Source organism: Hylobates moloch, unplaced genomic scaffold, assembly GCF_009828535.3.
Source record: "Hylobates moloch isolate HMO894 unplaced genomic scaffold, HMol_V3 SCAFFOLD_39, whole genome shotgun sequence".
In the NCBI taxonomy this organism is placed as follows: Eukaryota; Metazoa; Chordata; class Mammalia; order Primates; family Hylobatidae; genus Hylobates; species Hylobates moloch.
Genome location: NW_026652314.1, coordinates 1,180,345 through 1,196,908, shown reverse-complemented (window position 1 = coordinate 1,196,908; position 16,564 = coordinate 1,180,345). Strand labels below are relative to the sequence as shown.

At 42.2% G+C, this 16,564-nt stretch overlaps 1 pseudogene; it reads left to right on the top strand.

Annotated features, from left to right (window-relative positions):
* The first annotated feature begins 15,954 nt into the window (after nucleotides 1-15,954).
* LOC116463504 (double homeobox protein A-like) lies at nucleotides 15,955-16,564 on the top strand (annotated as a pseudogene).

Below are 16,564 nucleotides of genomic sequence, written 5' to 3'. Positions count from 1 at the left end.
AACTATAATGAGAGCAATGGAATAATAAATTTCAGAATACTGGTTACTCTATTTGGCGGGGCAGGACAGGTGATGGAGGGTTTCGGAGTGGATAGGGAGACAGAATTGAGAAAACATGCAGAAAATGTAATAGTTTCTGTAATGCTGTATTTTTTTAAGTTGGCTAGTGGGGTTATGAGTGTCTATTATAATTTATAACATAACTTTTTTTTTGGCATAGTAAACTTCATAGAAGCCAAGAAAACAGACACACTCCATGGTCATGCTCTCGAGTGCTCTGCAACTTCTAGGAGCCCTCCACACAGCTGGCTCTGGAGAAGTCCTCTTGTGTCACATGAGACCTTCACCCTCCTGCCCCCACTTAATTCTACTACCCCTCTTTTCATAACAGGCTCAGAACACATCAAGTCCCCCCAATCCTCAACACTACCACTGCAGAAAGTAATTAATCTGCAGTTTGCCTGCTTTTCTTTCACAAATGTGCCCATTCTATCCTCAGAGGGGTAAGAGTGGCTCTCTAGCGACTTTAGAACAGCTGAAACAGCACAGATAGAATGTCGTGTTGGGCAGCAGGATCGGAATGGCTCAAAGCACCTATGTTAGTAATTGTGTGGCCAACAGTCTTCTGGAGGAAACCGGGGGGTTGGGAAGGGCTTCAAGCAGAAGACAGCAACAGACCTGAACTTTGAAAAGCAGGAAGAATTTTGATAGATGGGAGAAAGAAAATTCCCTGCAGAGGGAAATGTCTTCACAAGAGAAAACTGCAAAGCTTTTGAAACAGAGTCTTTTGGTTTGACTCGTTCACAGGGGAAAGGAATAGGTGGTGAAAATGGGATTGAGGTCACGTCAAGGCATTGGCATGGCATGTCAGGGAGTTAGATCCTGATTCTGTAGAACCTGAGAAGCCATTCGAGATTGTCGAATAAATAGTGACAAAACCAGAACTCTCTATGAAGATTTAAATAGGTATTCACGTATTTACTGTGGATAAGGTTGGGGGGTGGGAAACAAACCCAAACCAGAAGACCTCAGGACACAGTGCTTGCCCTAGTGGCTCAGAATCCAGTTGCAGTTAGGGAACATAATCTAGGGGGCAGGATAAAGTGACAGGACAGTTTCCCAACTTCTCTGAAGCAGTTCTTTAGATTGTGTTTGCCTTATTTGGTAGGAATCAGTGTGAATAACCAGAGTGTCCAAATTAGAGCACAAAGGCAAATGCTACCTTTCTGCCTTGCTCAGCACACTGTAAATTGAATTGGGTGATAATCAGGTGGTATAATGCTAGGAGAGTGTTCATTGCAGATTCTCAGGAAACGCACATCCCCTTTCTGAGGAATAACAACGGGATCTGTGTCCATGAGTCCCACAGACCTTATTTTTAAAAGTCCAGGCCACTGAGACTTGCACAGACACACGGTGTGTGGGTCAGAGCGTGATGCCCATTAGAGGAGGGGCTGACCTTTGCTGGGCAGTAAGCTCTGAGGAAGGAATGTACCAGCCTCTTTCCCAGACAAGCAGTGAGTTATTGATGGCAACCGTGTCTGATAGAATCCTCCTCTGCATTCCTTCAGCCTGATGTTGCAATTGCCTGTATTGTGAACCCCCTCAGTTATCAGTCCGGATAAATGCACCAGCCTGCCTTGGGGGTGGCGAGGTGATCTATTTCTGTTTATCACTGAATATCGACTGAGCTCTTGATGACACGAAGCAAGCTGGGCCTCTCTTTCTCTCCACTTATCCATCATCCCCCGACCGCCAACACACCCTATCAAAAAGGAAGAGGCTGCCAAGACATATGCTAAAATTATATTGTATTTCATCTTACTTGGGAAGTAATGAGATCGTTTAACATGAAATGTAATTTAAAAGTTCAATGGGGCTTTTTTCCCACTCCCCTCCCTTGGTAATAGCTTTAGACGCTGCATGCAGCTGACTGACACATCAGTAACAGGTAGAGAATGAAACCTATTCCTTTCAGAAAATGAGTGTCAGCTGAGAGAGCAGGACAGAAAGCAGTGATGACATGGGTCTTTCAGGACTTTGGCTGTTCCTCCAGCTCGCCTCCCAACAGATCGGGATCCATTACTCCAGGCTCTGCACAAAACCACAACAGCAGACAGGAGCCTTCGAACACATGCACATTAAGCTAACTCCAGAATGAGACACTGAGAAGCAGCTGCAAATGCATTTTCCTCTGACCACCCCCTTTAGAAAATGATATGCTTACATCCACACAGAAATATAGCAGCTGATTCTAATCAAAAATGCCTAAGCCATTAACAGTTTCACGTGTGTTTATTACCCCTCGAGGGGAGTAATAGAGGAATTGGCAGCGCTGGGCAAAGCTGGAAATGTAATCTTCGGGAAAAATGTTATGTTCAAGATAAAGTCACACTTCATAAGACAGCTAATAGCTTTAGATTCACATATTTAAAGAGAATGTGGTAATTGTGTGGTAAAATATTAGCAAACCTCAAAAAATAGAGATAAAAATGCTAAGCATGTTAAGAGAATAGAAGATTGTGGCACCAGCAGATTGGATTTTGATTTGCTTTTTAGTTACCCAAAAGTTATTACCTTTGAATGTGTTTTAAATTCAATCAACGTTCAAAATCATGCAGTAGAAGTCGAGTTGTAGCAGTGAAGAGTCACATACCTGTGTGCGTGGCTCCGGCAGGAATAGCTGTGCAACCTCAGGGAAGTCACTGTACATCTCTCTGACCCATTTTTCTCATCCAGAAAGGAAGCTATGACCAGCACATAACTTATAAGATGCTTATGTGTAGTACCTGGTCCTTTTTTAAAAGCTCAGGTTCATGCGTTTTGTAAAAGGATTAAAAACACCCAATACATACTTGTTATTCCTAGTGTAGTCCGCAAACCAACCAGCATCCGCATCGCCTAAGCACTCATTAGAAATGAGCAGAATCTCAAGCCATACTCCAAACTCACCTATTTAGAATCTGAATTACAAGAAGATTCAGGTGATTCATATTGCGCTTAAAATGTAGATTTGGGGCTGGTCGTGGTGGCTCACGCCTGTAATCTCAGCACTTTGGGAAGCCGAGGTGAGCAGATCACCTGAGGTCAGGAGCGTGAGACCAGCCTGGCCAACATGGTGAAACCCCGTCTCTACTAAAAATACAAAAAAAAATTAGCTGGGCATGGTGGCAGATGCCTGTAATCGCAGCTACTCAAGAGGCTGAGGCAGAAGACTCTCTTGAACCTTGGAGGCAGAGGTTGTGGTGAGCCGAGATGGCACCATTGCACTCCAGCCTGAGCAACAAGAGCAAAACTCTGTCTCAAAAAAAAAAAAAAAAAAAATGCAGATTTTAGTTCAGCAGGTCTGGGAAGGGCCTGAGGTTCTGAAGTTTTAATAAGCTCCCAGGTGATACTATGCCGCTGATCCAAGGATCACACTTTGGGTAGCAAGGGTTAAAAGAATTTCTGGCACATTGGAGGTGCTTAATACGACAGCCTACAGCTGTGATTCTTAAACTGGATTCATCACACCACCTGGAGGGCTTGATAAACACAGACGGATAGGCCCTGCCCCTAAAGCTTCTGGTTCAGTAGGTCTGAAGGGGAACCAGTTTTGCAATTTCTAACAAGTTCCCAAGTGATTCTGATGCTCCTGGCCCAGGGACCACATTTTGAGAATCATCAGTCTACAGACTGGAGTGGAAAACAGTAAAACAAGATTAACTATGAAAGCATAAGGAAAAACAGGATAACAGCACAGTATGATTTTTAGTTACAAATAATCTACCTGTTAAGAAATCTAGAAGGAAATGTACAAGGGAGATTGTTTTATGGAATTGGAACTATGCGTGAATTTGAGGGTATTCTATTTGCCAAATTTAATTGAAGGCAAAAGGTCATTTTCTATCAAGCCACTCCTTTCTTCATACGCTATTGCTCCAGATGCAGCAGCTCTCCTGAGCTCTGACCTTTCTCACTTATGTAATACAATGAGGCTACTGGCTTTTAGACATAAACAGGTTGATTCAGATTGAAAACGGGAGGAAATTAAGCATGAGAGAGTCAATGATGAAAACCGTAGGCATAAATCAACAAGTGGGTAAGCTTATGAAAGGCTGCTTATCATCAGAGATTCCACAAGGTGGATGTGTCCATAGTATTCACTGGGATAATTTGTTTGCTTGTTTTACTATTTATGTCCTATTGCATTCTGAAAAGGTTTTCAAATGTTTTAAAAATGCATCCTGGCTTTATCAACCTCAAGTTGGTGAACTTTTGAATATTAAGTTTCCATGGCACAGGATGTGCAGTACTAAGAGTCATCATCATTGCCCTTAGCAGTGTAGCTGTGGGCCAGGCATTGTCCTTTGCCAAGAGGCAGCCATCTCCACTGAGTATGGATTGTACAAGGCCTGGCTCATGTCCAGTCCCAAGGGCCCTAGCATTTCAATGCAAACTTCCCCTCAGGTTTCAAAAGTCTCTAACACCCAGTAACTGCAATCCAGTTGATGCTCAGTAAAGGTTTGCTGTTCTTAAAGGGCAGCTATCCCATCCGCTGAAGAAAGAGCTGATGCCCCAGAATCGGGGGCCCAAACAAAAGCAAACGATAATAACCATCATCATCACTAAAAACAACCTATATTGGTATTGGAAGTCATTACAAGAAAACAAGGAAGAGAGATATTTATTGTAGTTATTCTTGGAAAAGTGACAGATTATCAACAATTTAATACCCAGCATTAAGTCAATAGAATATTACATGGCCATTAAAAATTATGTCTGTGAAGACCAATGAATAATTATGGTATTAGCCAGGTGTGGTGGCTCATGTCTGTAATCCCAGCACTTTGGGAGGCTGAGGTGGGCGGATCACAAGGTCAGGAGATTGAGACCATCCTGGCTAACATGGTGAGACCCTGTCTCTACTAAAAATACAAAAAATTAGGGGGGCGTGGTGGTGGGCACCTATAGTCCCATCTACTAGGGAGGCTGAGGTAGGAGAATTGCTTGAACCCGGGGGGCGGAGGTTGCAGTGAGCCGAGATTGCGCCACTGCAATCCAGCCTGGGCAACAGAGCTAGACTCCATCTCAAAAAATAATAATAACTATTATTATGGTATTATAACAAAAATATTTTCTAGGCTAAGTTTTTAACAAAGGCTACAAAGTGCACCTAGAGCTTGATTACAGCTGTATTTTAAAAACTTCCTACCCAGGAACACCTGGAAGAAAACATTGCAAAATGTAGGCATTAGTTATGTTTGCAGCTCTTTCAAATTTTGCTCATTTATCCAAAATTTTTGTTTAATAATTATGCATTAAATTGATAATAAAAATGAGCCTTTTTAAAGATCATGGTTTTAAAAATGTTATTTTCACGCTGATAACATTAACAGGAAATAGGAAGATAAGAAATCATTACTCTATAATTACCATTATGCTAAAACATCTACATGTTTAAAAAATAGAAATGCATTAACACTGATTGCTTTTTTTGGGACTCGGCAATTGGGAGAGGGGTAGGATCCTTTAGTTACCAAATTTATTCACTGTGGTTTGAGAACGAAATACAAAATATGAATGTATGAGTAGATTTGCAGCTCGTATGCACAGATTCCTCAAAGATGCACCTGAAATTTGGGGAATTAATCTTTATTTAAAATAAAATACACAACAGCTTGTACTCTGGCTTACTGCTCCTGTTGAGGTGTTCTCAGGCTGTATCCTTGCCTCTCTGAACCACCCCGGTACTGGAGCCTGTGCTCCCACATGAGGTAGCATGAACAGGTGTTCACTGGTTTTCTCACTTGGAAGTGAACCCAGCCAAGGAGTATGACTCACTCCTCAGAGCCTCAGGAATAGTCATAATGGCTGTGAACCAGAATCTTGTCCGCTAGATGCTCCACTCCTATAGCTGTTGGCTAATGTGTCTTTGTGCCCATCAGCTCTGTAACATACAAACTTCATGGGACCATGAGTGACCCCATATTTGGGGCTTAGGATAGGTACATGCAGAGAACAGAATATATCATTGTTTTAAACAATTAAGCCAAAGTAGTGTTACATACTTCATCAGTCAAGGCTGATGGTGAATCTTTGGAGGGCCTTACTCAAAAACAAAAGTTTCATTCTGAGCATTGAGGCCCTAGGAATTTTGCAAGCAGACTTAGGAAAATTGAACTCGTTCACGTTGCAAGGCCCATAGAGATGCGAAAACCTGCTAATGCCAGTCCACAAATAACTTCCTCTAATAGTTCCCATTACCACACAGCAAACCATTCACTGAAAATATGCAGGACAATGCAGAAATTCATTAATTAATTCATTCACCCATCAAATATTCCTTGAGTCCCTTCTGTGTGCAGACGCCCGGTGCTAGAAATAAAGTGGTGCTTAAAACACAGTAGCCACCTTAAAGCAGTGCAAGATCTAGATTCAGAGACAGAAGAGGTAGTTTCAGTGGAGTGTCACAAGGCCTTCCATGAGGACAACATAAGAGTTAAGGAAGGACAGAGGGCTTGCTGGAGGAAGTGGTGCTTCAGCTGAGAGGGGAAGCCCAAATAGATTTTAACCTGACAAAAGAGAGTAAGAGTGGGGTAGTAAAGAGGGGAAGAATTTTCTAGGAGGAAGAGCAGCAGAGTCAAAGCCTGAGAAGAAAGCGAACATGATGGATGCTCAGCATTGCAGCATTGCAGAAAAGTAGAGTGCAAGAGCAGTGTCAAGAGATGACTCATAAAAGACTTAATAAGCTGTGTTGTCCTGGTAGCACATTTCAAAGCTTCCTGCCTCCCCTACCTACTGGGGAGGAGAAAGGGAACTGATGTTGACAAGGCCCAGGACAAAATTGGGCCAGCATAATTGGTATGGAGCTTCCCCTGTAAATGCAATGAGCTTGAGAATTCCAGCCTGTTGGTGCATTCCCTTTGCTGGACTATTTGTGTTCCCTTCATTGGCCTCTTCCTTGGAATTTGCTGTCTTCTATCACTTTCTTGTCAGAGCATCTGGTGTCTAAGGGGTGCTTAGAGCTGTCTTTTATTCCAGATGGGCCCTACCCTGTGGATGCCAAGTGGCAACTGCACTGGAGCCCAAGGAGAAGGAGGCAACCTCCAGAGCCTTATATCTACCTGGTCTCTGCTTACGATCTTTTGGCTGGTGGCAATGATCTCACATTATAAGCACAAATTTCTGCTCACTGGGTAACATATAAACTGGACACAGAAGAGGTAGCTAAGGGTGTCAACATACTAAAGGACAGGTTGTATGGAATTTGAATGTATAAAAGTTGAGGGGTTGCTTAGATCTTTCTTGGAGAGTGGGTATGACAGTGATATCATATTAGGATCTGGCACAAAGTAGGTGCTCAGTAAATGCATTCTTTCTTTCCTGCCCTTCACGGCTAGCTGAGCTCTAAAGTTCACAGAAACTTAGCCAAATTAACAAGTCAGCTGTGACAATCAGTTACAAGACACAAGACGGGCCCTAAAGAGGATAACAGGTTGGAAATATTTTAGGAGAAAAAACAGATCATTGCACCCTAAACATACATTTAGGACCTACACTTTCTCAGGCATTGTGCAAGGGATTGTGAACCAGGTGAGTAGCTTGCCCTTGGGAAGCTATCGGTCTTATGGTGAGCCAAGTCCACACAAAGGATATTATTATTTGACATCTATGCACATAAAGAGCCAAGAGATGGGATGACTTGAACAGGCATCCTCTCTCTCCCAGCTGGGAAAGGTATGGAAGGCTCTGTGGAGGAGGGGACATTTGAGGAGGGAGAGGTAGGATTTGGATTCTAGGGCATAGTGTCACTGGAATGGCTTCCAGGGCAAAGGGAATAGAATGAGTCAAGTCAGGCAGGAAGGAAACATAGGGAAGAGCAAGCAGTTCAGTTGTTATAGCACATGAGATATGCCAGATGTCAGAACCAGGGGAAGGCAGGTTGGCAAGTCCCATTGGGATCAGACGGCAGCAGGTCTACAGGGTCCGCCTTCATGCTTACTCCAGGAATCCATCCTGCTCTGGCTGGAGCACCCCAAGGATACTGTGGCAGGACTGGATGTAGTGGATGTACATGGCTGAAGATAAATGCTTGTGACCACCCGCTCTGCACATGTTTGCTGCATAACGATGGAGCACCAAGCCAAGCTTCTTCCTGCCAACTGCATTGAAGGAGCAGTTGCACTATTCCCAGCTCTGATAGCTGCCTGCCTGGCCCCTTTTCCCATTATCACATTCCAGAAAACTGCTGTCACACTCTCTAGGGTCAACCTGTCCCAGGCAATGTGGTCAAAAGACACAATCAAGACCCAGGACACAGAACGGTAAGCAGACCTGCAGCAGAGCACGCCTGGGATGATTAACTGCAGGAGGCAGCTGCATCCCTGATCTCTGCTTGGCAGACTCAGGGTCGCAGCTGTGCAAAAGTAGCACCTGCTTTGCTTCAAGAACTTCTTCATGCCCCTCAAGCAGCCTTTTACAAGAAGACAACAGAGTACCTAAATATGTGCCTCCCTTGAACAAGCCACGTTCCACGTATTAATCTTGCCAAAGGACTTTTTATTCCAGCATGTTTCCATATCTCAATTTTTGCTGCTCTTATGTCCTAACTAGCCTGTGGCCAACAGCAGTCATATTCATCCATTTAGATAAGACTCAGGTATTTCCTCTTCTTCCTTAGCCTGGAACATTCCTGATTGATGGTCATCATATTTGCCCTCTTTCAATCCTCTTCACATCTGTATTCCATATGGTAAGAGGAAGGCCCTCCTACCAGGGGTGGCGATCAACAATTAAAATTACAAGATATATCTCCAACTGAATGCCTTGTTAAATACATATAAGAAACCTCAAATAAAATGACATGCTGCTGATAAAAAACCATTGGCCCCAAAGGGATGATCCCAGGGAGAAACATACATTCCTGGCTAACACGGTGAAACCCCGTCTCTACTAAAAACACAAAAAATTAGCTGGGCGTGTTGGCGGGCACCTGTAGTCCCAGCTACTTGGGAAGCTGAGGCAGGAGAATGGCGTGAACCTGGGAGGCAGAGCTTTCAGTGAGCTGAGATTACACCACCGCACTCCAGCCTGGGCGACAGAGCAAGACTCCGTCTCAAAAACAAACAAACAAACAAAAAAATTCCGTGACCAAATCTTCAACATAAGCAATAAGGAGGCACCTGCTTTAAAAATTACCTCATGAAATCCAACAGCAAGTGGTGCGTTAAAGAAAGTCAGCATGATTATCATTGGCAGATTTAAACTGTGCTCACAAAAGACTCAAAGATGATATAAAAAGGCCTTCACTGCTAAAGACGTTTTCACTTGAAAGTGCATTGTCTAAAAAATTAGAACATTTCTTCTTCATAGAAACAATGATGGTGAAGGTCCCAGGCTATTCAATAAAATTCTGTTAATCCACAATTATAATGAAGAACAATATTGCCAAGCCATACCACTTCCTATTCTCCAATACATTCTGCTCCCCCATCTGGGTGCCCTTTGCTTATGTATACCTGTCAAATCATACCTAATTATGGAGACACAGATCAGGTACCTCCTCCTCCAGGAAGCCTTCCTTACAACCTCAGACAAAAGAAAGCCCTCTCCATTGCATGTTTCTGGAGTCCTCTCCTTTATCATTTTCTATAGCAGTTCTCACATTGTGTGTTATATAGGTATCTTATTTGTCCTCTTCAGCTGGGAGTTCCTTGTGGGAAGAGATTATATCTTAATAATCTTGAACATCCTACAGCCTCAATGATGAAGTCTTAAGAAGGCTAGCTCTTTCGTAAAAGTGTTTAAATTGAAAAACAAATGGCTGCTGTTAAACCAAACAGAATAATGAAGAATGAATGGAACTTTAAAAAAGTGACTGATCATGCCTGATGTATAGTTAGGTGCACAGGAAAGGCTAATTGAAAACAAAAAACAACAAAGAATTTTTTTAACACAGCATTCCATTGTATGTTTAGGCTATACTTTATTAAATTAACCTTTAATTATTGAACACATCCAGCATTTTTTTCATTCATGAAGAATCCTGCAATGAACATAAATGTACTATCAATTTTGTGAATGATTATTATTTTAGAATAAATTATTGGAAGACATAAATGGGCATATTCACTGTTAAGAGTTTATACAAATTGATACTTCTAAATGGGAATTCTCTTAAAGTTCCACCAATTGGTATAAGTTTTGCCGCTGTTTTCTGGTAGATTATTTGGCCCCAGTCAGGGAAATTTTTTTAAATCCATAGTTTGTTAATAGTTTGCTCTTGAATGGGTGCTGAATCATATCTAGGGCTTTATCCAGGGCGGTTAAAGCACCTGCTCTGGATGCTCTTCTCGGTTCAACCCTCAGATCCACAGTGTCCACCTTTTCTAACCCGCTCTGTGTGAGAAGGGTGGCTTCTTTGCCCTCTGGCTATTGGTTGGGGTCAGCCACTGGGAAGGAACTTTAGGAAATCTAAAGGGGTATGGGTGGGGGAAGAGGGAGAAATTCAGCAAACACGCTCTCCTGGCATCCTCCTTAGTAACTCATCAGTAGCTTCATTTCTCTACCAAAGACCACAGATTCTACTAGATGTTCCCACTCCGCCATTTCTGAAAACCATCCCTCTCCTTGCCTTTCAGGCCTTGGGGATCAGGGGATGTGCAGGTGGCAGCTCTCTACTTTTCCTGGGCCTGGGATGCTTCACCATGTCTTACTGGGTTCCCCTAACCCAACTGCACCTCTGCAAAAGTTTCCTTCGTTAGAATCTCCCCATTCACCCTTCTGAAATTTTCATCTATTTTTTGACAAGATTAGACTAACATTGTAATTGGTACCAGCAGTAGCTCCAGGAGCAGAGTGGAAACCCTTAACCACAAGCAACAACATAGACACAATTTCTAAAATTAGCAGGGGTGTCTTTTGTGGCAATGGAAGTATTTTGACCCGCAGCATCTATGACTAATTGAATTGTAGAGTCCCTAGAAATGAAATCGATGGGTAGACTTACTTAAGTATACTTGACTCATGTAGAAAGAAACTTTCTGGTTCTGGTGAGCAGAATCCTAATACAATGAATCCTAATACATGGAATCACTGTAATGGGATTCCGTGGCCTCTTGCCCACTTTCCAGACCTAGGCCAGTTCACAGAACCAGAGTAGGCTGGATTCTTTGAGGAAGAACTCTATAGTGCAACCACATGTATATGGTGTGCATCTACCTCCAGGCCTTCCCCAGAGGGCCCTGCATTTATTTACAGGGTGACTATGCACTAAGGAAAAAGAAATATCCAGACTTTCCAAGGGTTGTAAGAGTCATCTCTGAGCAGATGTCAAGCCCTAGAAATTGAATTAATCTCTCAGTGGGTCTAGTGGGACCCACCGTGATTTATTTGTCCAGTTCCAGCATGTAGAAGGCCATAATCAAAAATCTGAGAAAGACAGGGGTGCTGGGTCTTACCGTGGTGGCCATTTAATTAGCTTGTTGGGCCTGTACAAAACTCAGATAAGTCTGGAGAATAACTGTGCATTATCACATACTTAATCAGGTGAGGATGAGAACTGTAGTTTTGGTTCCAGATGTGGTAATTGACTGAGAAAATCAGTACAGCCACTGGCTACAGGTATGCAACTATTGACATAGCAAATGCCATTTCTTCAGTTTCTATTGAAAAAGATAACTGGAAGAGATTCGTCTCTACATGTTTTCCCTTGAGACCATGATAACTCCCCTGCTTCTTTATCATAATATAATACACAGGGATCTTGATTATTTTGATATCCCCTAGAACATCACGTGTGGGCACTCCCTCAGTGACAGTGTGCTCATTGCACATGGTAAGGGAAACTTCCCATCATGAACTGGGTGGCATCTGAGTCACCAGATCATAGAGGTGGGCACAGAACCTGTAGTTACATGGAAAAGATCTAAATGAGACTGACTCAAACAGGTACAGAAGGTACAAGTAAATGGCTTGAGCATGTAGCTCTCTCTCCCTCAAGGTGTCTCTTCCTTATGCTTCACTACTTCTCCCTCTACTCACACTGATGGCCTCATAGAGAATTCCGGCTCAACAGTCTCCAGTTTATGGAGGGGTTTTCAGGGTGTAAAATCCACTAGGAGTGGCCTTCAAAGGAGTGGCCTTCAAAGGAATGGCCTTCAGAGAGTGGTGAAGGGAAATCCTCATTTGGGCAGACTTTGAGTCGTACAGTCAGATGGCTGCCTATTTCACCTGGAAGAGAAGAGCAGGAGTAAGGCTCAACATTATGTCATTGGCAGAGGTTAACAGGTAAGTGACTGGCTAGAAACTTGGAAAGACCAATATTGGAAAATTGGTGATAGGGAAGCCTGGGCTAGAGATGTGTGGGTGGGTCTCTCAGAATGAGCACAGAGAAGACAATCATTTCTTACAAAAATGCCCACCAGAGGGTATCCACTCCAGTGCCAGCTCTCAATAATGACTAAGTGTAGATGCCAGTTAGCCTCTTTCCCCAGCCACCCCAGTGCTTGCTGAGGCTCTTATCCCAAGTGGCCCTGAAGGCATGGCTGGGGTCAAGAAGCCTGGACTTTCCCCAGCGAGGCTTATTTGGTTCCTGACAGCACTGAGTTCTCTATGTGCCAATGGATAGTATGGCCCTAATCCCTGAGTATACCAAGCAGCCGCATAGGACACATTGATTCCATTGCTCCTTTCATCATGGAGGGGGCAACAAATTTGGCCTCACCAGGATAAATGCCTATTCTGTTAATAGACTTACTTTTCTTGCCTATTGTGCTTCCACAAGCATCATGATTGGTGCCTTATCGGCTGCCACGGTGCCCCAAACAACATAGTCTCCAGCAAAGCAGTTGTTCTATAGCAAAAGAAGTATAGCCTTGGCCGGGCGCGGTGGCTCACGCCTGTAATCCCAGCACTCTGGGAGGCTGAGGTGGGCGGATCACGAGGTCAGGAGATCGAGACCATCCTGGCTAACACGGTGAAACCCTGTCTCTACTAAAAAAATACAAAAAAAATTAGCTGGGCCTGGTGGCGGGCACCTGTAGTCCCAGCTACTCGGGAGGCTGAGGCAGGAGAATGGCATGAACCCAGGAGGTGGAGCTTGCAGTGAGCCAAGATCGTGCCACTGAACTCCAGCCTGGGCGACAGAGCGAGACTCTGTATCAAAAAAAAAAGAAGTATAGCCTTGAGATTTACAATGCGCCCCATCACCCAGGAGCAACTGCCTTAATAAAATGGCAAAGGTTTGATTACAGGAACCAGGGGAAAACAACATTCTGCAAGGTTGGGGAACTACCCTACAGGACGTAGCAGATGCCTTTAATCAGCAGCCAATATGCAGGGCCACTATAATCACCAGAGTGCATGAGTCTGGGAGGTAAAGTGCGGATGTGGGAGTTGTCTCTCTCCCTACTTTACCAAACAATTCACTGAAGAATTGCTTTCCCTTGTTATGACCTTGAGTTTGATGGGGTTGGAGTGCCTGGTGCCTAAGGTAAGAAAACTCCCGCTAGAGATCACAGTGATATATCAATAAAATTATAGCTTGACACTGAACCCCAACCACATTATTTCTCATACCACCAAACTAACAAGCGGAGGAGTCACTCTACTGACTGGGGTAATTAATCCCAAAGGCTACGGGGAAATTGGGTTGCTGCCATGCAATAGAAGCAAGTAAGACTTTGTCTGGTAGACAAAGGTTCACCGTATTGGTGGAAAATTGCAGAAATCCAGTAAAGACAGGACCACCAAGAGCTTGAATCCTGTGGAAATGAAGGCTGGCATCATTCCACCAGGAAGGAATCGCATTCATCAGAGTTGCTGGCAGAAGGTAAGGGGAACAGAAAAAGGGTGGTGAAAAATAGAGCTAGGATGATCAACTTAGGCTTTTGACCAGTTACAGGAGCAAGTACTGTATTAGCTGCTGTGACTTACATTCCAAAATTGTTTCCTGCCCTCCACCTTTTGGGCCTGAACTTAGATTAAAAAAAAAACAGGCGAGGTTTCATGTGGTGATGCTATTGAAGTCATATTAGCTCAGATAATTTCTTTAATTCTCTCTTCTTCATCTTCTTCTGTCTCTCCTCCTGGAACTTCTATTCTACTGACTGAGTCCTAGCTCTATTCTTGATTATCTTTATCTTTTGATTATTATGGCTCTATTGATTGTTTTTATCTTTTATCTCTATTAATCGCTTGATTAATTTATCTTTTCATTTGTAATTCTCATCTCTGACTTTTGGTTTTGCATTCCAAGAGAATAACATTAGTTGGTCTGATTTCTAAGACTTTTTCTGAAGTATCCATTGTGATATTCATGCTGTTTTTTCTTTTGGAAATTATGTGTTTTTTCCAAGATCTGTTTTTTTCTAGCATTGCCCTTTCCCATGGCTGTCTGCTCCTGTTTTATAAACATGATATCTTTCCCATTCTCACTGCAACTATGAATTCAATGTGTTTGAATTCCTGTTTTCTGGCACTCTGCTTGATTCACCTCTTCAAGCTGCCAATTTTTGTTCTTTGTTAGGAAGAAAAGTTGAGAACAGTGGTTTGAGGAGTAACATATCATAGTCACTTGGAAAATGTTTTTTCAAAATATATATACCCAGTTTCCCTTTTTTTCTTCTAGTGCCCTATTTCCCCACTCCTGGTAAAAGTATAACAATCTCCAGTAAAAGGTGTCTAGGTAAAGATATTAATAAAAAACCTAATCTATCTACATAATTCTGATATGCTTCCTTCCTCCACATGGAGAATCAGCAGGCTAGTGTGCACAGCACACTTAAATGATGTGAACCCTGTCTGGGAACTCAGGCCATTATTTGATTAACATGTTGGTTTCCTATGATAGTAGGTTTGTAGGTGCTCTGTGTGTTGGCAGTGATAGCTCATAAGATAAACTTCCTTCCAGGGACAGCAAGCCAGGAATGTCGTTGGAGTCTTAGAATAACCTGGTTATTCTTCAGTCTCTCTTTCTTTGTAGAATTAACTAAAAGGGCCACATACCTCAAATGCTGGAGCCACAAGATGGTAGAGCACGATTAGTTGAGAATCCATAGTGACTGCTGATCCCTATGAATCATAAACTTTTGCTGTGTTAAAACAGCAAGACTATGAAATTCTTTTTTTTAACACAGAATAACTTAGTGTATTCTGATTATTTTGTATCTTGAGTGCTTTTTTCCACATGATACATCAGAATTTTCCTATACCCTTAAAGACGACACAAGAATGAGATTTTGAATGGCTCCACAATATTTCATCATAAGTTTATGTACCCTAAATTTACTGACCTAATACTCTATTGTTGAACATTTGGTTGAAAACAGTTTTCGAAACTATAAATAATGTTGTAACAAACTCCATTGTGTTTGGCATTCATTCATTGTCTAAATTTCACTAGTGCTACTCACATGATTAGAAATGATTACATACTGCTACAAATAACAAAATATTAGTGTAACATAGGTTTAAGAACTATAATGTTTTTATTTGAAGATGATATGATTGTTTACATGGAAAATTCTTGAGAATCTACAAAACGAGTAAAACTAATAGATTTATTTAACAAGATCAGACCATGTAAAATACGTATGCAAAAATCAATTATATTTTATGTACTAGTGGCAAACAGTTGAAAATGGAATTAAATAAAAACAGAGAATATCATAAAAAACATAAAAATTTTAGGATTTAATTTGTAAATACATGCAATATCTCTATATTGAAAATTATGAAACATAGCTGAGAGAAATAAAAACAGCTAAATAAATTTAAAAACATACCATTTTCATGGATCAAATACTCAACATTTTTAATACAGCAGTTCTCTCCAAACTGATATATAGATTCAACTAATCACAAGCATAATCTTACCTGGGTTTTTATAGAAATTGACAAGTTGACTCTAAAATTTATATGGTAATTCTTGCCTCCCTGACAGTAGCTCAGCCTCCAGGACTCTCTTCCAGCATGGCCGAAGACACCTCTTCACATAAGATGGTGACAACAAATCATAGGCGCAGTCTCACCAAATTCACAGAAGATCAGTTGAAAATCCTCATCAATACCTTCAATCAAAAACCTTACCCAGGTTATGCTACCAAACAAAAACTTGCTTTAGAAATCAATACAGAAGAGTCCAGAATCCAGATTTGGTTTCAGAATCGAAGAGCTAGATTCCAGAAAAGACCAGAATCCGGGACATTAGAATCAAGCCAGAGCCACGAGCAAGATCGACCTGATGCAGAGTTTCAAAGTAGAGAAGCCAGATGGTGTTGTACCACCTACAGCGCCTCTCAATTAAGCACTCTCATCAAGGCATTTATGAAAAACCCATACCCTGGGATTGATTCCAGAGAGCAACTTGCTGAAGAAATTGGTATTCCAGAGTCAAGAGTCCCAATTTGGTTCCAAAATTGAAGATCTAGATTTCATCTCCAGAAAAACAGGGAACCTGTTGTGTCCTTAGAACAAGAAGATCAGGGGCAAGATTTCTGAGGGACGTCAAGGTACAGCAGATACATAAAATGGCACCAACCTCACTAGCAATTCTCATTTCTCTAGAGCCAGAACATGGTGA